This window comes from Narcine bancroftii, chromosome 1, assembly GCF_036971445.1.
Source record: "Narcine bancroftii isolate sNarBan1 chromosome 1, sNarBan1.hap1, whole genome shotgun sequence".
Classification (NCBI taxonomy): domain Eukaryota; kingdom Metazoa; phylum Chordata; class Chondrichthyes; order Torpediniformes; family Narcinidae; genus Narcine; species Narcine bancroftii.
The window spans coordinates 229,999,156-230,023,628 of record NC_091469.1 but is presented as its reverse complement, the minus strand read 5'-3'; the positions used below and the strand labels follow the sequence as shown (position 1 = coordinate 230,023,628).

The window sequence follows — 24,473 nt, the reverse complement described above, 5'->3', positions numbered from 1 at the left end:
TTCCCTGAGACCTAGAGGGATGATTTGATTGCAATTTTCCATTATTAATAAGAACTGACAGGGATGGTTGGAAAGTCTGAATCTGAAGGAAATAATTTTAAAAATTAAGGCTCAAATTTCCAGTTATCAAGTATTTCCAACATTACGTGTGGTGTATTTTCTAGACCCTTCCGCAAATGGCAATTGATGTCTCAATTGTTAATTTTACACCTGAGATTTATAGATTTTTTGAAACAAAAGTATTGAGTGAAGCCAAGTATATCGGCAATGATCACAATCCTTTATAATCATAGTGAACAGAGAGCTGCTTGATTTTGCATTTCCTGTTAATAATGTGAAAGGCTTTGAGGATACTGAGTTCCTAAAATGCACCGAGGAGATTTTTTGTGCCAGCGTAGGAAGATAATCCAACAAGAGAAGAGACATTACGTACCTTATCTTGGGGGGATGTGGCTGGGCAATTGGCTGGTGTGTCACTGGGAGATAGCAACCAATCGCTCTATAACTTTCAAGGTTGCTATGGAAAAGAATAAGGATGGATCAGAAATTAACATGCAAAGAAGGAGGAAGGTTAATTTCCACATTATGCTTTGCAGAATAGACTTGAGTACAGCCAGTTCCAAGCAAATCCATCTTTGTCAAGTGAGAATCATTCAGAAGTTGAGTTCACAGCCAGTACGTGCTCCTGCAAGGGAGACGATGGGCAAGAGCGATCCCAAGATCATTGGATGTCAAGAGTATCAAGGGTTGAGCACAGATAAAACAGAAGAACATGACCTGTATGCAGAACTGAAAACTAGTTGGACAGTTTGGAAGCAGCCGGAATGCACAATGTTATGAGCCCAGTAGACGCAAAAATCCAGCAGCAATAGATATTCACCAAGTCAAATGGTTACTTAAACAAAAGTTACTTTTAATTTTCTTTAAACATGAAAACAGGATCAAACTTTAACTTATCACTATTAATTTAACTTAATCCCATTCTAATTCTATGCAATGTGTATTTAAATTCAGAAAAATTCTTTGATTCATAGACCAATCTCACTTCTCACTCCTCCAAGTTCACTAGCATCAGGCAATTCTTATACTGTGCACAGAATATAACATTTATAAAGTTCACCAGGTTTTGGTGCTTGAAAGGTAAATGGTTACCATTCAGGAAGGTTCTTGTTGATTTTCAGAGGAGAGAGATTTGTTGCTCATTGGACACCCATAACTGATACCTTTCAGTGACTTGCTGAAGAAACTTTCCCCCTCAGGATTTTCCAGATGATAACCTCTTTCTTTCAGGTCACCATAGAGTTCCTCTTCTGTTTCCCTTATTTCATGTGAAACATTATGTAGCCAATCCTCTCCTCTTGTATGGACCACCAGGGCTTTGAACAGGCTGAACTAAGAACTCAAAAGCCATCTTCAAAATGGGGTTTTTCCACAAGCTTGCCAGCTTGTCCTGTTTCAGTCCCAGCTGCTGCTGCTGAACTGTAGAACTGAATTCTTTCTCTCTCTCTCTCTCTCTCTCTCTCTCTCTCACTCGCACGCACGCACGCACGCACGCACGCACGCACGCACACACACACACACACACACACACACACACACACACACACACACACACACACACACACACACACACACACACACACACACACATGCAGAGTAAACCACATAATCTTCTTAGAACAGCTAACTGCACTCAGACAGACTGCGGCTCTGGACCTGATCTTCTGAGTTTGTTCACCTGTTGCTTTCCAAAACAATAATCCATCACTCCATAGCATGATCAATTAACACCTACATGTGAAGTCCTTCAAAGGCACTCGGAGCCTGGACTATCTGGCTTGAGCTGAGCTCTGGCATTTTAAATGAGATCTATTTTGAAGTGTTTGTATGTGACCTACACTAAAAAACCTGACACAATTTATCTCCTTTAACACATATCTATATACAATATAAAAAATAATATAATCTGTCACAATAGGGGTATATTTTATAAAAATAGGAAGGCAAAATAATGGGATGAAATATAGAACATAGAACATTACAACTTAATACGGACACTTCAGCCCATGATGCTGTGCTGATCTATAAAATCCCACTCAACAAACTAAACCTTCCCTACCTCACATCCATAACTCTCTATTTTTCTGCGCCCATGTGCCTGTCAAAGAATTTTTAAATGTTCCGATTGTACCAGCTTCAACCACCATCCCTTACAATGCATTCATGGCACTCACCACTCTCTGTGTATATAAAAAAAATTACCTCTGATGTCTCATTTGTCCCTTCACCTTGTGCAGATGACCTCTGATATTTGCTACTCTCAACCAGGAAAAAAGATGCTGGCTGTCCACCCTAACTATGCCTCTCATAATCTTGTAGACCTCTAGTAAGTCATCTCTCATCCTTCTTTGGTCCAAGGAGAAAAGTCAAAACTCTGCTGACACTGCTTCATAAGACACGTTCTCCAATCCAAGCAACATCCTGGTAAATCTCCCCTGCACTCTTTCCATAGCTTCCACATCCTTCCTCTAATGGGGCGACCAGAACTGAACACAATATTCAAAATGTGGTCTAACCAGAGTTTTATAGAGTTACAACACTACCTCATGACTCTTCAACTCAATCCCCTGACTAATGAAGGCCAGCACACGAGAAGCCCTCTTAACTACTCTACCAACCTGCAAGGCAAGCTTGATATCTCTGGATTTGGACCTGTGAGCGCTGCTGTGTGAATGATTCTGACGCAAAGTCCACAGACTGTACAACAAGCTTTAATTAGCTTAAACTTGTACACACCAGTCTTAATATCTTTGCTGGTTCCACATCTAACTGCCCCCAAAGGGGCTGGCTCAAGTCTTTATGTGGGCCAGTGATTGACAGCCAGCAGATGGGGCCAGCTTCCTAGGTTGCCTACCTGCAGGTACAGTGTTGCCCCCTTCAGTAGGTTGGTAGGAGTGCAGCCAGTGTAGTGTTTGTATCACCACTGGACCCCAAGGTCCCTCTGTTCTTCCAAACTGTTAAGAATCCTGTCACGAACCATGTCCTCTGTCTTCAGGTTTGACCATCTAAAATGCATCACTTCATACTTATCAGGATTGAACTCAATAAGCCATGTGTCTGCTGAACTCTGTATCCTGTCTATATACTGTTTTAAACTACAACAGCGTTCAACACTATCCAGAATACCTCCAACCTTCGTGTCATCTGCATACTTACTGACTCATTCCCCTGCTTCTTTGTCCTTGTCATTTATAAAAATCACCAAGAGCAGGTGCACCAGAATGGGCCCCTGCAGAACTCCACTCATCAGTGACATTCAGATAGAATACATTCCACCTACTACTAGACTCTGCTTTCTGTAGGCAAGCTATTTCTCAATCCACACAACCAAGATTCCTTGGATCTTATGCCTCATGTCTTTATGAATAAATCTACCATGGGTTACTTTGTCAAATGTCTTTCTAAAATCCACATACAACACATCTACCATCCTGCCTTCATTAATTCTTTTGTTACATCCACAAAAATATTAAATAGACTCTTGAGGCTTGACCTACCCCTCACAAAGTCATGTTGACTTTCCCTAATGCTCATAAATCCTATCCCTAAGAATCCTTACCAATAATTTGCCCAGATCAGATGTAAGATTCATTGGTCCAGAGGTCTGGAAGGCTGGCGGCAAAACTCTGCATACCAAAGTGCATGAGTTTTTCATGCTCTGCTGGGACCAAGGAAAGCTGCCTCAGGACCTTCGTGATGCCATCATCATCATCTTGTACAAAAACAAAGGCGAGAAATCAGACTGCTCAAACTACAGGGGAATCACACTGCTCTCCATTGCAGGCAAAATCTTCGCTAGGATTCTCCTTAATAGACTAATACCTAGTATCGCCAAAAATGTCCTTCCAGAATCACAGTGTGGCTTTCACACAAACAGAGGAACTACTGACATGGTCTTTGCCCTCAGACAGGTCCAAGAAAAGTGCAGAGAACAAAATAAAGGACTCTACATCACCTTTGTTGACCTCACCAAAGCCTTCGACACTGTGAGCAGGAAAGGGCTTTGGCAAATACTAGAGCGCCTCGGATGCCCCCCCAAGTTCCTCAACATGGTTATCCAACTGCATGAAAACCAACAAGGTCGGGTCAGATACAGCAATGAGCTTTCTGAACCCTTCTCCATTGACAACAGCGTGAAGCAAGGCTGCGTTCTCGCACCAACCCTCTTTACTATCTTCTTCAGCATGATGCTGAAATAAGCCATGAAAGACCTCAACAATGAAGACGCTGATTACATCCGGTACCGCACTGAGGTGTCTGAAAGCTCACACCAAGACACAAGAGCAACTTGTCCGCGAACTACTCTTTGCAGACGATGCCGCTTTAATTGCCCATTCAGAGCCAGCTCTCCAGCGCATGACGCCCTGTTTTGCGGAAACTGCCAAAATATTTGGCCTGGAAGTCAGCCTGAAGAAAACTGAGGTCCTCCATCAGCCAGCTCCCCACCATGACTACCAGCCCCCCCCCCCCCCCCACACATCTCCATCAGGCACACAGAACTCAAAACGGTCAACCAGTTTACCTACCATGGCTGCACCATTTCATCTGATGCAAGGATCGACAACGAGATAGACAACAGACTCGCCAAGGCAAATAGCGCCTTTGGAAGACTACACAAAAGCGTCTGGAAAAACATCCACCTGAAGAAACACATAAAGATCAGCGCGTACAGAGCCATTGTCATACCGACGCTCCTGTTCGGCTCCGAATCACGGGTCCTCTACCGGCATCACCTACAGCTCCTAGAATGCTTCCATCAGTGCTGTCTCCGCTCCATCCTCAACATTCATTGGAGTGACTTCATCACCAACATTGAAGTACTCGAGCTGGCAGAGTCTGCAAGCATCGAATCCACGCTGCTGAAGACCCAACTGCGCTGGGTGGGTCACGTCTCCAAAATGGAGGACCATCGTCTTCTCAAGATCGTGTTATATGGCGAGCTCTCCACTGACCACCGAGACAGAGGTCCACCAAAGAAGAGGTACAAGGACTGCTTAAAGAAATCTCTTGGTGCCTGGCACATCGACTACCGCCAGTGGGCTGATATCGCCTCCAACCATGCATCTTGGCGCCTCATAGTTCGGCGGGCAACAGCCTCCTTTGAAAAAGACCGCAGAGCCCACCTCACTGACAAAAGACAAAGGAGGAAAAACCCAACACCCAACCCCAACCAACCAATTTTCCCTTGCAACCCCTGCAACTGAGCCTGCCTGTCCCACATCGGACTTGTCAGTCACCAACGAGCCTGCAGCAGACGTGGACATAACCCTCCATAAATCTTCATTTGCGAAGCCAAGCCAAAGAAAAAATAAATTTCCGGGATTCTACTTATAACTTTTATTAAGCAAGGGTATCAGATTGCCTTTCTCTAATTCTCTGGTATCTCCCCTTTGGCCAGGGAGGATGCAAAGATCTTTACAAATGCCTCAGTAATCTATTCCTTTGCTTTCTGTTGTAACCAGGATATATCTCTTCTGGTCCTGGAGTTTTATCCATCCTGATGTTTTTAATGTTTTTAATATCCAGCACTTCCTCTTTCTTAACCTTAGCATGCCCCAGCACATCATTTTGTTCTATATTAGTGGTTTTCAAACTTTTTCTTTCCACTCACGTGCCACCTTAAGTAATCCTTTACTAATCACAGAGCACCTATGCCACTCACAGTGAGTGGAAAGAAAAAGTTTGAAAACCACTGTTCTATACTGACCTCATGTTGACCAAGGTCCTTCCCTCTGGTAAAAAGTGAGCAAAATGTTCATTTAAGGCCTCTCCTAACTCCTCTGCCTCCAGACACATGTCGTCTCCTTTATCATTCAGCATCCCTACCTTCACTCTTGTTATTCTTTATGTATGCATAGAATGCCTTCAGGAGTTCCTTAATCCTACTTGCCAAGGCCTTCTCATGCCCCTTCCAGCTCTCCTAAGACTTTTCTAAAATTCCTTACTGGCCACCATATCATTTTCATGAGCCCTTCCTTTCTTTTTCTTCTTTAACCTCATGATTCTTTCTTCCCTCCACTACACATCAACAACTCTGTAGTGGAGAGAGTGGAGAGCACCAGGTTCCTTGGAGTTCATTTAACTAGTGACCTATCATGGACACTCAACATCTCCTCGCTTGTCAGGAAGGCACCACAGCAACTGCACTTCCTGAGAAGACTGAAGTGGGCAAGGATACCGGCCACCATTAGGTCAACTTTCTACAGGAGCTCTACGAAGAGTGTCCTGGCTGGCTGCATCACAGGGTGGCACAGTTGCTGCAGAGAAATGGATTGGCAGTCAATCCACAGGACAATGAGTGTGGCCGAGAGGATCACTGGAGTCTCCCTCCCCCAATCAGCGTGGTCTACTAGAATCATTAAGGACCCCTTCCACACTGCCAACATCATCTTTCAACTGCTCCCATCGGGAATGAGATGCAGGAGTATCAGAGCCAGCATCACCAGGCTGAGGAATAGTTTCTTCCCTCGGGCAGTAAGAATGTTGAAAGGCCAAAGGAGCTGCTCAGACTCTTCTTTCTTTGGCTTGGCTTCGCGGACGAAGATTTATGGAGGGGGTAAAAAGTCCACGTCAGCTGCAGGCTCGTTTGTGGCTGACAAGTCCGATGCGGGACAGGCAGACACGATTGCAGCGGTTGCAAGGGAAAATTGGATGGTTGGGGTTGGGTGTTGGGTTTTTCCTCCTTTGCCTTTTGTCAGTGAGGTGGGCTCTGCGGTCTTCTTCAAAGGAGGTTGCTGCCCGCCAAACTGTGAGGCGCCAAGATGCACGGTTTGAGGCGTTATCAGCCCACTGGCGGTGGTCAATGTGGCAGGCACCAAGAGATTTCTTTAGGCAGTCCTTGTACCTTTTCTTTGGTGCACCTCTGTCACGGTGGCCAGTGGAGAGCTCGCCATATAATACGATCTTGGGAAGGCGATGGTCCTCCATTCTGGAGACGTGACCCATCCAGCGCAGCTGGATCTTCATAAGGTGGACTCGATGCTGTCGACCTCTGCCATCTCGAGTACTTCGACGTTAGGGGTGTAAGTGCTCCAATGGATGTTGAGGATGGAGCGGAGACAACGCTGGTGGAAGCGTTCTAGGAGCCGTAAGTGGTGCCGGTAGAGGACCCATGATTCGGAGCCGAACAGGAGTGTGGGTATGACAACGGCTCTGTATACGCTTATCTTTGTGAGGTTTTTCAGTTGGTTGTTTTTCCAGACTCTTTTGTGTAGTCTTCCAAAGGCGCTATTTGCCTTGGCGAGTCTGTTGTCTATCTCATTGTCGATCCTTGCATCTGATGAAATGGTGCAGCCGAGATAGGTAAACTGGTTGACCGTTTTGAGTTTTGTGTGCCCGATGGAGATGTGGGGGGGCTGGTAGTCATGGTGGGGAGCTGGCTGATGGAGGACCTCAGTTTTCTTCAGGCTGACTTCCAGGCCAAACATTTTGGCAGTTTCCGCAAAGCAGGACGTCAAGCGCTGAAGAGCTGGCTCTGAATGGGCAACTAAAGCGGCATCATCTGCAAAGAGTAGTTCACGGACAAGTTTCTCTTGTGTCTTGGTGTGAGCTTGCAGGCGCCTCAGATTGAAGAGACTGCCATCCGTGCGGTACCGGATGTAAACAGCGTCTTCATTGTTGGGGTCTTTCATGGCTTGGTTCAGCATCATGCTGAAGAAGATTGAAAAGAGGGTTGGTGCGAGAACACAGCCTTGCTTCACGCCATTGTTAATGGAGAAGGGTTCAGAGAGCTCATTGCTGTATCTGACCCGACCTTGTTGGTTTTCGTGCAGTTGGATAATCATGTTGAGGAACTTTGGGGGACATCCGATGCGCTCTAGTATTTGCCAAAGCCCTTTCCTGCTCACGGTGTCGAAGGCTTTGGTGAGGTCAACAAAGGTGATGTAGAGTCCTTTGTTTTGTTCTCTGCACTTTTCTTGGAGCTGTCTGAGGGCAAAGACCATGTCAGTGGTTCCTCTGTTTGCGCGAAAGCCGCACTGTGATTCTGGGAGAATATTCTCGGCGACACTAGGTATTATTCTATTTAGTAGAATCCTAGCGAAGATTTTGCCTGCAATGGAGAGCAACGTGATTCCCCTGTAGTTTGAGCAGTCTGGTTTCTCGCCTTTGTTTTTGTACAGGGTGATGATGGTGGCATCACGAAGATCCTGAAGCAGTTTACCTTGGTCCCAACAAAGCTTGAAAAACTCATGCAGTTTGGCATGCAGAGCTGCTCAGACTAAACATCCAAAAACCCTCATATGTACAAAACAATATTAATTTATTTATGTATACAGATGAAATGTTTGTCCTGCATATGTATTGTTTGTCTACATGTACATTATGTCTGGCGTGTGTCTGTGTGCTTTGCACTGAGGATGGAGAATGTTGTACTAGTTCAATCAGATGACAATAAACTTGACTTCCTCTTAACTACCTATTTCACATATTCTGTCGACCAAGGTTTCTATTTCCTACCATCTTTTCCCTGTTTCAGTGGGACAAACCTATCCAGAACCCCTCGCAAATGGTCCCTAAATAACCTCCACATTACTTCTGCACTTTTCCCTGATTTCCTCTCCCCGGTTCCTGCCTGATCCGATTGTAATAATCCCTTCCCTAATTAAACACTTTATCATGTTGTCTATTCCTATCCTTGTCCATAGCTATTATAAAGGTCACGGAGTTATGGTAACTTTCAAATAAATATTACCCTACTGAGAAGCCTGGCATGTGACCAAGTTCATTACCCAGTACTAGATCCTCTCATCTGGTCAGCTTGTCCACATACTGTTTCAGGAATCCTTCTAGGTTACACCTGACAAATTCTGTCCCATCTATCCCTCTTTCAATAAGGAGATGCCATTCGATATTAGAGAAGATGAAGTCTCCCATAACAACAACCCTGTAATATCTGCACCATTCCTAAATCTGCCTACTTACCTGCTCCTCAGTGTTCAAAGGGCTATCTGGCACCTTTTGACTACTCCCAATTAATGGACAACATAAAAGAAAATCTCAAAGCACTTTCCAAAAACATAAAGAGCAAATAGGACAAAAAAAATAACAGGAGCTTGGAGCTCACTGGTGTAGATAAACTCTTAAATTATTGCTTTTTATTTGTGCACACTGAGCAGAATGAATCTGTCCTTGGAGAATTAAAGGAGATGTTTAGGAGATGTTTACTATAGGATTATAGTAATATGGGATTACATTATATTATTTGGGATTTCCTAAGTGTGAAAGGCGCAGAAGGGCAGAGTTTTTAAAGTGAACCAAGGAGAGCTTTTTGAGTCAGCATGTAGATACCCCCAACAGGAGGTGAGACTGTGGGGACTAAATTTTCAGGCACAAGTAGCTGGGCAAGTAGTTTGAATGGGATAATGTAGATCACTGGTTCTCAACCTTTTTCTTTCCACTCACATATCACTTTAAGTAATGCCTATGCCATCGGTAGTCTGTGATTAGTAAGGGATTGGTTAAGATGGTATGTAGATGGAAAGAAAAAGTTTGAAAACCACTGTTTTAATCATACCTAATTGACTTGTATGTGGATAGGTTGATAACCCCAAAGGAAGTGGCCCAATGTCAATTTTTCTCAAGCAAAATATTTCAGTAACTACAACCTTCCCTTCCAACTCATATACCACCTTAACTCATCTCTTACTAATCACAGAGCACCGGTACGGGGATTATTTAAAGTGATATGTGAGTGGAAAGAAAAAAGTTGAGAACAACTGACATAAGGCATCTTTATTCAGGAAAGACTGCAGGGATATGCAAGGTAATTATGGGCATGTGAGTCTAATATCAGTAAAAGAGAAGTTTAGTAATCTCAGTCTATGCTGATCATAATATTGTTCACCACTATGCTGTTCCCTTCCCCCTTTCTCTCCAAGGAAAACAAACCCATCTATTCAGTCCCAGGCAAATCCGGGTGAATTTCCATTGCACCCTCTCCAGAGCAATCATGCCCTTGATCTACTGCACTGACCAAAATTGCACATGATATTCCAGATGGTGTCTCAGCAATATTTTATAAAGTTGTACCATAACTTCCTTGACCTTATTTTCTATTTTATCAGCTGTTATTAGACTAAATAGTGGTGAAATATCACCTAAGGATTGATCATCTTAAATTAAGTCTTCTCCAATTTCTCTCATCGCCCTTCCTCGGCTCTGCAAACTTTGCTCACTCAGGAAGGGCAGCGTCTGTGAAAAGACAAATTATTTGTTGCCAGTTGACAATATTTCTCCACATCTGATCATTCCAAGAGTATGAGGAACAGAAGGAGAAGTAGGGAATTACTTGCCTGCCATGGCCTATTTGGTCATTCCAATTGTCCAAATTCATGCCTTGAGAACAATATATAAACTTCACCTCCTATTTTTGTTTATTACAGATGCTGTCTGACCAGTAATGTTATTAATATTTTAGATTTCTAACTCATCCTGAACTCCAGCTAAAGGTCCTAATAGAATAGTTGTAGATATTTGTAAACACCATTTTTCTTTTTAAACTGGAGACCATAATATCACGTTGGTAAAATCTCTAATGCCTTGCTGAAGATATTCTGAATAAAATATCTATTTCAACAGATGGACAAGCTTGCAGAACTATGGTGCAAACAATGTTTCCACAAAACTAGAGTACCAATTACCATAGAAAATGATTTGTCCACATAATTCTGTTACCACATGGTTTATACTAATAATTTCTCAAAACAAAGCACTATTTTTATGAGCTGATGCTTCCTTGTTGTCAGGAAAAATTGTAGTGACAAGATAAAGACTGCGAGATCAGTTTTTCCTCTAGCCACAGCTTTTCAAGATTCTATATGTTTTGTCCAACAGTTGCACATCTTCTAAGGCACATTTTGAACCTTTTTTTGTTGCTTTGAACTGTTGATTGAACTGTCTGTGTATTCAATGCAAGAGAATCCTTCACAGATAAGATATACTGCTTTTTGCATTAAGTAAATAGAAGTCTGCTCTTCTGAACCAAGGTCAGGTTATCCCATTAAATGAGTTACTTGTGATTTTTTTTCATTGAACCGATGTCAGCAGTATTGCTTATCGTTTGTGAAACTACATTTAAACCAAAATGGCATTGCATTGCAGAGGACATTCTAGTTGATGGAATACAGGTGTTGCTATTTGATTTACGGTTGCAGTGTCTAACATTAAGCAAAGATTTTTTAGAAATAGTTATTACTGATGACATGAAATATAATTGCTAATTTTCTGCTTGAATTACCACATAATTTCTTCAAATCTTAAGGCTAATTCATTCTTTTCCTGGGTACATTTCTCAAGCTCTCAAAGACAGACGTGTCTCTGGACCGTGTGCAGGTAATTGAAACTGTCGGTTACAATCTACTGACTTCATTCCTCAAACACTCTAACTGTGCCACTCAAAAACCATATTTTTCTTTCTTGTTTATTTTTATTTCCTCAAATTTCTTAGGTCACCCAAACAAAAAGAATTTAATATAAATCATTTGGCAACTGATGTTTACTTAAATCAAACATCCTTTAATATACTTCCTGTTTAAATCTGTTATGGTTACACAGATGTATTTGAGTGAGTTATTGAAATCCTTGACCTGAGGCTGAAATATTGGTTATTTCTATAAGACCAATAGATTAAAAAAAACTTTAAATTATGGTCTCTGTAATTAGAAAATATACTCTGTGATTTCAGTGAAAAAGACTGACATTCCAGACCTACCAGGATTGCAAGAGAACCATCTGTAGAAGTAAACAGAAAGGCTTTCCATCACACACTCAGGGCATTAAGAAATGGACAGTAAATGGAAGCTTTGATTTTCATCGACATGCAGAAAGCAATAAAAATGAATAGGAATGTTGAAACAGTTTAGTATGAAGTTGGATTCCTGATGTTTACACTGAGCATGCAATTATGATGCTGTTTGTTCAGTGTGGGCCTGGGAATTCAATTTAAAGAACAAATATTGCCAGTATAATAGAAGTGACTTGTGAGACTCCATTTAAAAGGATGATATTTCTTTATGGGAGAAAACCATGACAAAATACGGCAATAAATCCACAACATAATGGTTAGCGTTAGCAGGTTATGCGTTCTCCCCGTGTCCACATGGGTTTCCTCCTGTGCCCTGGTTTCCTCCCATGCCCCAGAGATGTACTGGGTTAGTTGATTAATTGGTCACATGGGTGTATTTGGGTTTGGGGCTGAAAGCCCTGTTACCGTATCATATTTTTAAATAGAAAAGTAGTAAAATGTAACTGTGTACATTAAGGATCTACATTCCTGTAAATTTAGATTCAAGCTTCTAAATCACTTTTGGAAAATGGCTCGAAATGTATATATGAAAAAGAGTGCTGTAAACAAGAGTTCACTTACATTCAGAGAAATATCATATGAGTAAGTTTTAATTACTTTAGTTTATCCTCCAGTCATGAAGAATTAGGCAGCTCCAATTTTTTTTCAGTATTTCAGATTGATTGTCAGAGTACATGCATGACATCACATATAACCCTGAGATTCATTTTCCTGTGGGCCAGGCAGAATTTAGCACTTATTAGTAGTGCAAAAAAAAACTGTACTCAAGAAAAATAAGTATACATGTAATCAAATAAAGGAATGTAAACAAACTGCAACACAGAGAGAAAAAAATTATTAAAGTGGAAAAGTAAGTGTCCTTAAACGAGTTCCCAATTGAGTTTGTCATTGAGGAATCTGATGGTGGAGGGGTAGCAGCTGTTCCGGAACCTGTTGTTGTGAGTCTTGTGGCACCTGTTCCTCTTTCCTGATGGCAGCAGTGAGAACAGAGCGGTATGTGTGGTATTACTGATTGTTACTCCTCCCCAACGGCAGTGTTCCCTCTAGATGTTCTCGATGGTGGGAAGGGTTTGACTATGATGTCCTAGGCTACCATTTGCAGGGCTTTATGCTCTGGGGCATTGGTGTTCCTATACCAGATGATGATGCAGCCAGTCAGCTCACATTTTCAACACACGTCTGTAGAAATTTCCCAGAGTTTTCAATGTCATACCAAGCCTCTGCAAACTGCTAAGGAAGTAGAGATATTGATGTGATGTCATCATGATGCCATTAGTGTGTTGGGTCCAGGAAAGGTCCTCTGATATAGTGACTCCCAAGAGCTTAAATTTGCTCACCCTCTCCACCTCTGATCCCCCAGTGATCACTGGATCTGGTTTTCCCTCCCTGAAGTCAACAATCAGCTCCTTGGTTTTAGTGACATTAAGTGGGAGGTTATTGTTGGTGCACCATTCAGCCAAGTTTCAATCTCCATCCTGTAGGCTGACTCTTTTGTCCCTTTTTATGCAACCCACTATGTATTGGGTGTGAATTTGTGCATTCCCAGAGAGAGGCTTCTGCCTGAGGTCACAACTAGCACACAGGCTGCCATGGAGATGAGGGCTTAAAGGGGAAGGGGGTTGAGAGAGTAGAAAACAGGGAATATTGAGAGGGCATTGGGAGAAGAGAAGTGATGGAATTTAAGGGTCAAAGAAGGAAAAGGGTGATACAGGGCCACACAGGACATTAGGGCATTCCGTCCAATGGAAGAGGTAGAACAATTGTCAGTGCTTCAAGTGCAGGGGTGGTACATCAGTGCTGTCCATAAAAGGAGCGATGCGTATGTCAAATGTGGGAGAGTCAATGAAAATTAAATAAGATTGGCGATCCTGCAATCTAGAACCAAAAATCCACCAAGTGGCTCAAATCTCTGCATCAGTATCAAAATTCTTGATCCAAACAACTATAATTCACATATTCCTACCTTTGTCTGGATGATGGACTATTTGATTTACTCTGAGTTAAGAATGTAGATTGTGAGCTATTGTCCTGCATTCTGTCAACAAGTCAGAAATACACAATGGACTACTTCAAAGGGCATCAATCATACCGGTGCCCAAGACGAGCAGAGTGAGCTGCCTTAATGACTACCACGCAGTAACACTCACATCTACTGCGATGAAATGCTTTGACAGGTTGGTCAAGGCCAGAACTAACAAGTACCTAATCAAAGGTCTGGACCCACTGCAGTTCAGCATTCAACATCATCATTCCCTCAGTACCGGTCAACGAGCTCCAAAACATGGGCCTCTACACCAACTCCCAACCCCGGAACGGTATGCTTGACTTCCTGCTCACAAGACTACAGTCAAGACAAATTGGAAACATCTCCTCCTCACTGACAATCAACACAGGCACACCTCAAAGATGTGTGCATAGCCCATTGCTCTACTCATTCTACACCAATGACTGTGTGGCCAGGCACAATTCAAATGCCATCTACAAATTTTCTGATGACATCACAGTTATCGGCAGACTCACAGATGGCAATGAGGAAGTGTCCAGGAGATAGATTAGTTAGTGGTGTCACAAAAACAACTTTGCACTCAATGTTAGCAACACAAGGACCTAACTGTGAACTTCAGGATGAAATGAAGAGAACACGAGGAGTCAGCAGTGGAGAGGGTCAAGACCTTCAAACTCCAGGGTGTCAACATCTCTGAGGATCTGTCCTGGAGCCTCCATGTCGATGTAATCACGAAGAAGGCTCGCCATTGTGAGGAGTTGGAGGAGATTCGGTACATCACCGGAAACTCTCGAAAATTTCTACAAGTGTACAGTGGAGAGCATTCTGTCTGGTTGCGTCACAGTCTGGTGTTGAGGTGCCAACTCTCAGGACAAGAAAAAACTCCAGTGAGTTGTTAACTCAGCCAGGGACATCACAGGCCTCACTCCATCGAGGACATCTACAAGAGGTGGTGTCTTAAGAAAGAAGTGTCTAATCTCATGGACCCCCACCACCCAGTCAATGCCCTCTTTACTCTGCTACCATCAGGAAAAATGTACAGGAGCCTGAGGACGAACACTAGATGGAAGAAGGATAGCTTCCTCCACTCTGCCATCGGTTTCCTGAATGGACAATGAACCACAGACACTACCTCATTTTCTCCTATTTTCTTGCACTAGTTCTTTATTTTTGAAATGTAATTTATAGCAATATTGTAATGCTGCCGCAAACTAAAATAATTTTGTGTCATGTTCATGACAATAAATTCTGATTCTAATATGCACATCCTACATGTGAACTACAACAAGGAAATGACACCAGCAATGGGATGAATTAGAAGGGGAAGATTCTGGACTGGTTTCGGCTGGATATGAACAGAAACTTAGAAAGCCAAGTGGAAAATGCTTTACTTTTAACGTGTGTCCTACAGTTCAAAAACAAGTATGAATATTTTCTTTCAAATCTAATCTCTAGGATTTAGCGTTGCACATTTAAAAAAATATATCAGCAGAGAGAGGAGAATGCATATTTTTTTCTTGTTCTGTAACACAATTTTTTTTAAAGGAACATAAGCTAAAATTAAGGATATTGGTGAAAATCACAGCCTGTGATTTGAAAAATGCAGAGGGGTCAAATAACATCCAAGGCACATATGGATTCTAATTCCAAGGTTATTCCTTGGTTTGGACAGGCCTGCTCGGTTTGCAGAATATACCTGCAAAACTTAGCTTTCAAAGTACTGCAAGGCTTGCTTATTTTAATAGATACCAGACTGGGAGATTGATCCAAGTGGAAGTCATTCTCAGTTATCGAGACTCCCAGTTACCAAATGAGGTATTAACCCGAAACAGACCCTGACTTTATTTGACACAATCTCTGACCACATCCCCATTGACCTTTATCCGAAACTCTAATTATGCAACCCTCAGACCCTTTTGGCAATTCCATCCCCAGGACTCAACAACGAAGATCACTGACCTGTATTCATGGGTTCCTATCCTTCCCATTGCCTCAACTCACTGATAGCCAATCCTCCTTCCAGTCCCTGAGCATCCCCTCCTTCCCAACCGTGGTCTCTAAAATTAATGATCTTCAGTTGACAAGGTGGGGGAATTATGATAATTTGAGATGCAGTGAAGTGGAACTGAATGAAGTTTCTTCAGATGAGTGACTATGATAAAATAGCAGAAATTTATGATGAAGTCACTTCTATCATAGAGAAAAGGTAAAGGGCCCATTATTGTCACATAATACTACATTTAGAATGTAACATGCGTGAAATTCTTTGTCCAGCGCCTCTCACAGAAACCTGCAGCACCTGGTGTTCCTAGCCATTGCTGGATTTTACTGGTAGGTTCGTAGAGACACAGACATGATTTCTCTCATTCAAAAATAACAGATCTTTAGATATCTGCCACCCTTATCACCATAATGAGTCAGTTTTCAATGCCCAGAAGGTATTCATCACAGAAATCTAAGCATTCAGAATGCCACTCAAGTTGTGTCAACTGGTTTCATTCAAATGAATACCAATGCAAACAGTGCAAAACACAAGGGTCCTGGAGAAATTCAGCAGGTCACGCAGCATCTATCGGAAGTAAAGGGCAACCAACATTGTGCCCTTCGTCAAGGTACACGCAAAAGGCAGGCAGGTGCCTGAATACAAAGGTGGGGAGATAGGAAGGAAGGGGGAGGAATGGGCTGGGGAAGAGTACGGACTAACAGGTAAGACAGTTGCTGAGACTTGGGGAACTGAATTACAGAGAAAGTGAAACAGGTGAAGATTTTATTTCCTGCAGCATAGATGAACAAGGGGGATGAAACATGAAAGACTGCAACGCTGTGATTGTGGCAAAAACACAAAAATACTGGAGGAACTCGACAGGTCTCACTGTGACCATTGGAAATAAAGATTTATAACCAACATTTTGGCCTGGAGCATTTTGTCAAGGAATCAGAAGAACAAGGGGATATTTGATAGAGGTATACAAAATTATCAGGGTATAGATAGATTAACGACAATTAGGTTTTTTTTCCACTGAGGCTGAGTGAGATACAAACCAGAGGACATGGGTTAAGGGTGAAAGGGGAAAGGTTTAAGGGGAATATTAGGCAGAACTTCTTCACAGAGAGAGTAGTGGGAATATGAAATGTGCTGCCTGCGGTGATTGCGGGCTCAGTTTTAATATTTTGAAAATTTGGACGTACGTGGATGGGTGTGTGGTGGGGGGGTGAATGGAGAGATATTAACTGAAATGAGGAGAATAATAGTTTGGTACAGGCTAGATGGGCCAAATTGCCCGTTTCTGTGCTGTAATATTCTATGGTCAAACAGCTGGAAGAGTAGAAGAGACAACAGCTGAGAAGTGGTAAATTGAGAGGTAGCTCTGAATGGAGAGGGAAGGGATGGGGAACAGGAGTACAGGAAATACAGGGACAAGGAAAGTAGGAGGTTGGAGGGAGGGGTTTAACAGAAACTGGAGATGCCGATGTTGATGCCTTCTGATTTGAGAGTGGCCAGACAGAATATTGCGTGTTAATGAGTAGCCTTGGTTTAGCAGAGCATGAGGCCATGGATAGACATGTTGGTGTGGGAATGGTGTGTGGAATTAAAATAGCTGGCTACTGGGAGGTCTCCGTTATTGCAGCAGCCAGAGTAAAGATGCTCAACAAAATGATCTCCCAGCCTGCGGCCAGTCTCTCTGATTCAGAAGAGGCCACGACGAGAGCTGCATGTGTAGTAGATGACTCCTGCGGATTCAATGTTGTTTCACTTGGAAGGACTATTTAGGGCCCCAAATGGTTATGAGAGAGGAAGTGGGAGTGCAAGTGTAGCACTTCTTGCGGTCAGAGGGGTAAGTAAGGGATGTATGAATAAGGAAGGGTGGGACATCAGGACTTAACAGATGGCACCATAAAACTCCTTCATTATTTCACCTCTTCGACAAAGTCAGAATGTAAACCGTGGTGATCCATGTAGCTATGAATTCCCTGGGCAGGTCGAAGGGTCTGCATTTCACCATCAGGTACACTATCTCTGCTGAGCAGAAGGTCTTTGCAACAGAGACATTTGTGCACCAGTTCTCAATGAACTAAATGCACAGCCCACATCCCACTCGAGCCTTGCCAGAAGCAGCAGCATCTCTGCTCTGAAGAGATAAGGCCATCTAGCGGGATCACTGAACCTGGAATGGAATCCTGGAGCCATGTTTCTGTAATCACCAGAGCATGACAGCCCTGCCGTTCTTTCCAGTTCATATGCAGCCTCAGGTCACCCATTTTCTTCTCCAGTGATCTTACATTGGTGAATAAGATTGTCAGGAGCGTGGGTCTGAATGGGTTAACTCTCAGTCTAAACCTGCTGCCAGTCCATTTGCCACACTTCTGTCTTCTCGCATAGAGGTTGCGGTGGCTTTCACGCATCTCCTCCGATCCGCTCCGCAGTTTGCTGCATTCTGGCTCACATCCTTCACTACATTAAAACCACTCATTAACTTACTAGTCCGATCCTCCAGTTTGAAACTCCAGGTCATCTTTCTTATTTTCTCTCCTGTTTTTCCAGCATGGACAATGGATGTAGGGTAGGAGACTTCAACGTTGTACGGATCCGAAGTGGCTACTTCAACCTCTTGCACCACCATTTTTTTTTAAAATTGTCATGGTCTCCAGTCTCATTTTTACATCTTAATTAAATGATTTAAGCATTTTGAAAGGTTGAAGCTGATGTTATTTTCCCATTTGATGAATGGACTTTGTTACTGTTGCCAATTCATTGATATGTTTTGATTTCAATTGGAAAAAAAGAACCACCTGACCTGCATTTATCAGTAATATTTTTTCCTGTCAAATGTTGCAAGTTTTTTTTTCCCCTGTATCAAAGTGCAGTGAGAGAGTTTGTCAAACAGAAAGCATGATTATGTAAAACGACATCCCTGTCTCGCAGTTCTGCTTTGTCCTTTTTATCCCATTCCCTACATGCTTGGCTACTGCCTCGTCTTCCATGCTGTGAGCTTTTGGTTTCACGCATGCTTGCACCAGTTTGGTAGGGGAGAATATTGCATAACTGTGCCTTTTCCAATGTAATGTAAACTACATAGGAGCCAAAGTAGGTCCACTGAGTCTGCTCTGCCATTCTATCATGAACTGATCCATCCCTCCCACTCACCCTCACTTCCCAGCCTTTTCCCCGTTACCCTAAATGCCCTGACTAATCAAATACCTGTCAAGCTCTGCTGTAAATACACCCAATGGCCTCCATTTTGGCCTGGGGCAACAAGTTCCACAGACTCAAGACCTAAAGAGATCTTTTCGCAACTTCGTTTTAAATTGATGCCTCTTATTTTTGCAGTTGTTCCCTCTTGTCCTAGACACCCCCTACCATGGGAAACATTCTAAACATGTATCTTTCTTCAATCTTCGAACAATTATTCTCATTCTGTTTTTCATGCTTTGAAAGTATGCAGCCTTTTCCATTTGATAAGGAATCATTTGCCTCTCTCTTAAGCTAAGCACTCAGTTACTTTCCTGCACCATTTAGAACTCTCCTTTTGTCAAGAGCTGGGCAGCCCTGAACATTTTGTATGTCAAAAGAGAAATCTTCTCCAAATGATTGTTTGCAACTGGCCATGCTGCTGTATCTATTGTTGGAACGATTTTCTGTCCAGCATTCTTAGTTTTCTGCACAGAAGGAAACTCAAGTAAATGAAAATGATTTAAGAAAATAGTGTTGCTATGGTGAGTGATGTCATGTATTGTTTTCAGATGGCATCCCATCTTCTTTCGTGTTTTTCTTACTTTACTTTTGCTATTGAGTTGCAGTATATCTTCAGACAAAGCTCTCAAAGTTTGCATTTCTAAGTATTTGTACCAAAGTGCCCTTGTTCAATATTCCTTTATTGTTATGTACAGAAATGCACAAAATTTGTCACCTTTGGTTTGCCGTAAAGGCACACAAAGAGGAGCCACTAGCCTAGAGCCTGTGGTGCGCTGACGTAGCAGCCAGCAAGCACAAAACTCAAAAGGCTGTACAACAGGCTTTATTCAGGTAAAAGTCTGAACACCAGTTCACACTTTGATGGCTCCCATGTGACTGGCTCAGGAGGGGCCGGCTCAGGTCTTTTCTCGGGTCGGCTGATTGACAGCCGGCCAGGTGGGATCAGCCCTTAGGTGGCCCCCTGCAGTAGGCTGGTGTATGTATCACCCCAGAGCCTCCACCAATAAGAGAAAGAGAAGCAAAAGAGAGGCCCTTCAGAGACACAGAATATCCATGGATTCACCTCCGGCGCTCCCGTCGCCTTTGCAGCCGCGCGGCCTCCTGATCAGTGCAGCAGTGAAACTGAGCTTTGATGCAATCACGAAGCTGCTAACACCCGAGGTCCTTCGGGAGTCCAACTCGCCATCAGCACCCTCAGGAATCACAGCCCCGATGCCTGGATTTCATAAGAGTTCCCAGCAATCCACAGCCTGGTGAGTCATTCGTCCTCCAAGCCACTCAATGGTCTGGTGCTGTTGTCACCTTCCCTGTAGGGTCCTCTACCAGGCTTTTCCTTCTCGGCCATGTAAAACCTGCATGGGGCAGTCAACATGACAACTGGGTAGTAGGATTTCTCCAGAGGACCACTTGGGGCTCTGCTGCCTGCTCTCCCAGTGTGTGTGCTGCCATTTTCTTCAGCTGATCATATCCTTTTCTGTGATATTTAACAGAGCAATGCCTCTATCCAAATAAAATTCTAACAAAAATTTATTATTTCTGTGGCCAGCAAAAAGATGATGTTGAATTAAGCAGTCTGGTAGAGAATTTTAATGCATGCAGGGGTATCTGAGGGTAAATCACAAAAATGAGCAAATTTATCTTAATAACCCATTACAAAAAGAAATTGAATAAATGTGACCTGTGGTAATTTCCCCTTTAAAATAGAAGCAATAAACAAGGAAATCCTGAAGTGACATTAGAATTGGACATTGGTCCTGATTGGAAATATTGTACAACGAATGTTGGAAGTGCATCACAATGATAAATGTTTAAGTAATTCAACGACACCGACATCTTAGTGCAAGATTGAAAAATAAATCCTTCCGAGTCTCAATTAAATGAGAAGGGCAATGTTCAAACTGCTGCTTAAAATGCACATGTCACGGTCAATGTCAGATTGGAACAAGCTTTGCATTTACTTCTTCGCTAGTTTCTCTTTGTTTCCTGCCGTTAAGTGGATTAGGGAGGTGTGGAGCGCATCGAAAGAATCAAAGGCTTGTTGATCCAAACCAAGGCTTTTATTAACTAGAAGACTGGAGCTTATCATATGTAGGTTGACCAGTCTAGAATGACCTGGTCTGGCTAGGAGCAACCCTTTAAGACCTGTCAATAGGCATGGCTACGCTCTCAGCCAATCACAGTCATCCTACGCTACAATCTGTACATATACACATTGGTGATAGTATCTGTACTATCACAGGAGGGCACAATTTCTCAAGCATTCATCAATACAGCCTTGTGCCAGCTGTTACAAGGTGTGCAGAAGTAAGCATGGAATGCTTTTGGAATGCCTTTGTCCAAAATGCTTCCTCCTTAACATTAACAGAGCTGAGCTATAAAGTTTAATGGAGTTTGGAGTGGGTGGGGGGGTGAGGGTGGGAGGAACAAAGTCACATTCCACCAATTCGCCATCGCATACCGATGTTCAAACTAAAACTTGCATGCTCCATTTAACCTGTGTATTTTGTAGCATATTTAAACAATATTAACATTATTAAAAGCTAGATGTATTTTGCTGCATTTTGAATAAACTTTGAATAGCATTTCTGTCTTCCAAATTAAGTTGCCATATCTCAAACAGGCAGGAGAACAATGCCAATACTGATTCTGTGCTTATTTGCCTAACTTAAGTGCACAATGAAGTGAATATATAGAAAATTCTTCTCTTCATATTCAGCTGGATGGAATGCGAATGTATAGCTGCCAGGGTTTGTGTTGAATCAGAAATGTTAGATCACTCTTAAAACACACTGAAAGTTCTGTCTCTGACCTAAGATCATTTGTTGCCTTTGGTGCATAAACAGTTTAGCTTCTATTCAAGAAAAGTGTCTTAGTTTAAACTATAGTTTGCATTTACCAATCCCAAGAGTGGCTTGATTTCCAAAATAGAGCAGTTTTGCAGACTTTGGTGGGAATATGAAGTCAGTGTTCAAATTATTGTAATTCAGTAACTGCTTTTTCATTGACAAGGATAACATGTGTACCTGCACCTGGAGTGGAAAATCATTTTATAGTAGTCAGGCAATTTACAAGTAATACAATTGCTGGGCTATGACTGTTTTAGTCTAGCAGAATCTAATGACATTTCCATCACTGAGTCCTACACAGTCAACTTCTTGGATTTACCACTGATTAGTAATGTAACTGGACCTGCTGGAGCGAGAAACAGAACTGCTGGAGGACCTCAGCTGGTTAAATAGCATCTATTGGAGGCAAAAGAATGGTTGATGTCTTGGGTCATGACCCTACCTCAGGATATAGTGTACTGTAAAGGGAAGAAAACCAGCATAAAGGTATGAAAGGGAAGGGTAAGATGGGGTTGGTAAGTGATAGGTGGATCTATGTGAGGTGGGGTGGAATGGAACCAGATCAATCCAGACCACATCTACATACTTAGTTCTGACAGAGGGTCAAGACCTGAAATGTTGACCATTAGTTTCTTCCATGGAAACTGTCTGACTTTTGAGTTCATCTGGTAGTTTATTTTATTACTCCAAATCCAGTATATTTACTCTGTTGTGCAGCCACATAAATTATACAGATACAAGAACAACTCAGAAGATGAACGACCTCTTGCACTGATTATTTCTGACATCCCAAAACCTTTCGACCATCTGTGCGCACAAGTTACAAGCGAGATGATGCCTGGATTCAATTAGGACCAGGAAAGAATGATCAACGAGGAGAATGTAGCGACTTCGATCATTAAAATAGTCGCTTGGAAGCCAAGTGAGGTGTTTTTCTGCAACACGAAGCCCAAATTAATTTTCTTAAACAAACACAGAGCTAACATCTGTAGTAATGTTTAATATCAATAGCAAAAAACCTACTGTAGAAGCAAGTAACATTCCAGCAAAATACCGATTAATCATAGCATGTAACATTCTAATGTCCGTGTAACTGTCCGTGTAACTTTCCCATGTAATGTAACGGTTGACAGAAATTATTGATGCCTAAATCATCTCCTCAGATCACCCAACAGACAATGTGGCCTAATGAACCTCCTTTACGACGTGTGCATATCCCCACATATGCTCATTGCAGAACACATTGGCCCTGGCTCCAACCATTTGCTGCCAGGCCCAATGCATTCTGCAATGAGCATTGCATACTGGCAGATACACGGCCCTGGCTGAAGCTGCTACTTGGACCCAGCCAACCACACATGCACTGCCATGCTCCTTTGGCTCCAGAAACGGTGTCTGCCTTCACGCATGTCGCCAAGGGGACTTCTGACACCTGCAGCCAATCAACAGGAAAGAACCAACTCCTAATTATTATAATGAGATATAATGTCCCTAACAATAATTACATAATTATACAATTATAAATAACAATTACGTAGGCCTTCTTTCTTCATTTGTTGCCAGGCCAGAGGTTACCAGCATGTAGCTTTGAACAGAGTGATCTTTACCACCACTCTGCAGTCTGTGTAGTGGGAAAAGTACAAAACACAAAAGCAACAAAATAAAGTCCATTTGTACTTATCAAGTTTCCGCCGTCTTCAGTAGAATACTTGAATTAAAACGTCGACCAGTAAACCTCAGATCTTCCTCAGACAAGAATAGATACAACTTTTCTTTTGAGATTAACATAAGGTACATCTTCAGCATGTCATTTGGCTTTCTTCCATTCTTCAGCATTCTGCTTCTCAGAGTAAGAATGTGGACTTTTATAACCCAATTTTGAAGATATATCTGATCCTCTCGATTTTAATAAAAGAGTATCTTTAACATTCCCTGCAAAAGGTTTGCTCATCTTTTTCTTTCTTTTCTGCAGTTGATCATCGATAAGGTAAGATTCGAATGACATTAGTTCTTCAAACTCATCAACAGCCATAGCATTTGTAGAAAAAAGTTGACTGGTTCCACTTATGGCTCCTACAAATCTCTTTAACAAGAACGGCAGCCTTTTCCACCACTTTGGCTTCTATTGCCTTTTCCAGCAATTCCAGATCCAATTTTGCAACTTCCAATTCAGTCTCAGTTTCTAACATCTTATTTTGAAGTCTTTTATTAGATTCTCTCTCTGCATTCAATTCTATCAAGAGGAAAGTAATTCTCTCTTTATCTTCCAAGAACTTACTAACTTGATCTGGAGTTAAAAGATCATGTGATGCATTGGTACTTCTGCTTTCTGCCCTGCTGTAGTGTTTGAATTCCTTCATCTTGCTTGTAACATTGTTGAAATGCAATTTTTATTTCTTTTTGCATCATTATTAGCTGGGCCTTCAAGTTACATTCTTGAATGTTTTCTGTACTCAGCTGCCTTGTGTTATTAAGCAACGTGTTTCTTGAATGAATTGGTAATGAATCCCAAATGAATTTTGTTAGACTTCATTAACAAACACAAGAAGGCCTAATGCCTGTAGT

The 24,473-nt window shown here is 42.3% G+C and overlaps 2 long non-coding RNA genes across 6 annotated transcripts in view; one reads left to right on the top strand and one right to left on the bottom strand.

Moving 5' to 3' along the window:
• LOC138740050 (uncharacterized) overlaps positions 1–24,473 on the bottom strand; it is a 108,484-nt gene that overhangs the window by 6,144 nt on the left and 77,867 nt on the right. For 3 of the 4 annotated variants that reach the window (XR_011342638.1, XR_011342636.1, XR_011342639.1), the window contains one exon: positions 434–517. The exons of the other annotated variant lie outside the window; for it this stretch is intronic. This is a non-coding gene — a long non-coding RNA (uncharacterized lncRNA). The remainder of the gene's footprint in view (positions 1–433; positions 518–24,473) is intronic. 4 annotated transcript variants of the gene reach the window in all.
• LOC138740067 (uncharacterized) overlaps positions 1–24,473 on the top strand; it is a 75,643-nt gene that overhangs the window by 11,756 nt on the left and 39,414 nt on the right. The window contains exon 3 of one of the 2 annotated variants that reach the window (XR_011342652.1): positions 11,744–11,853. The exons of the other annotated variant lie outside the window; for it this stretch is intronic. This is a non-coding gene — a long non-coding RNA (uncharacterized lncRNA). Of the gene's footprint in view, positions 1–11,743; positions 11,854–24,473 lie in introns of those variants that run through there. 2 annotated transcript variants of the gene reach the window in all.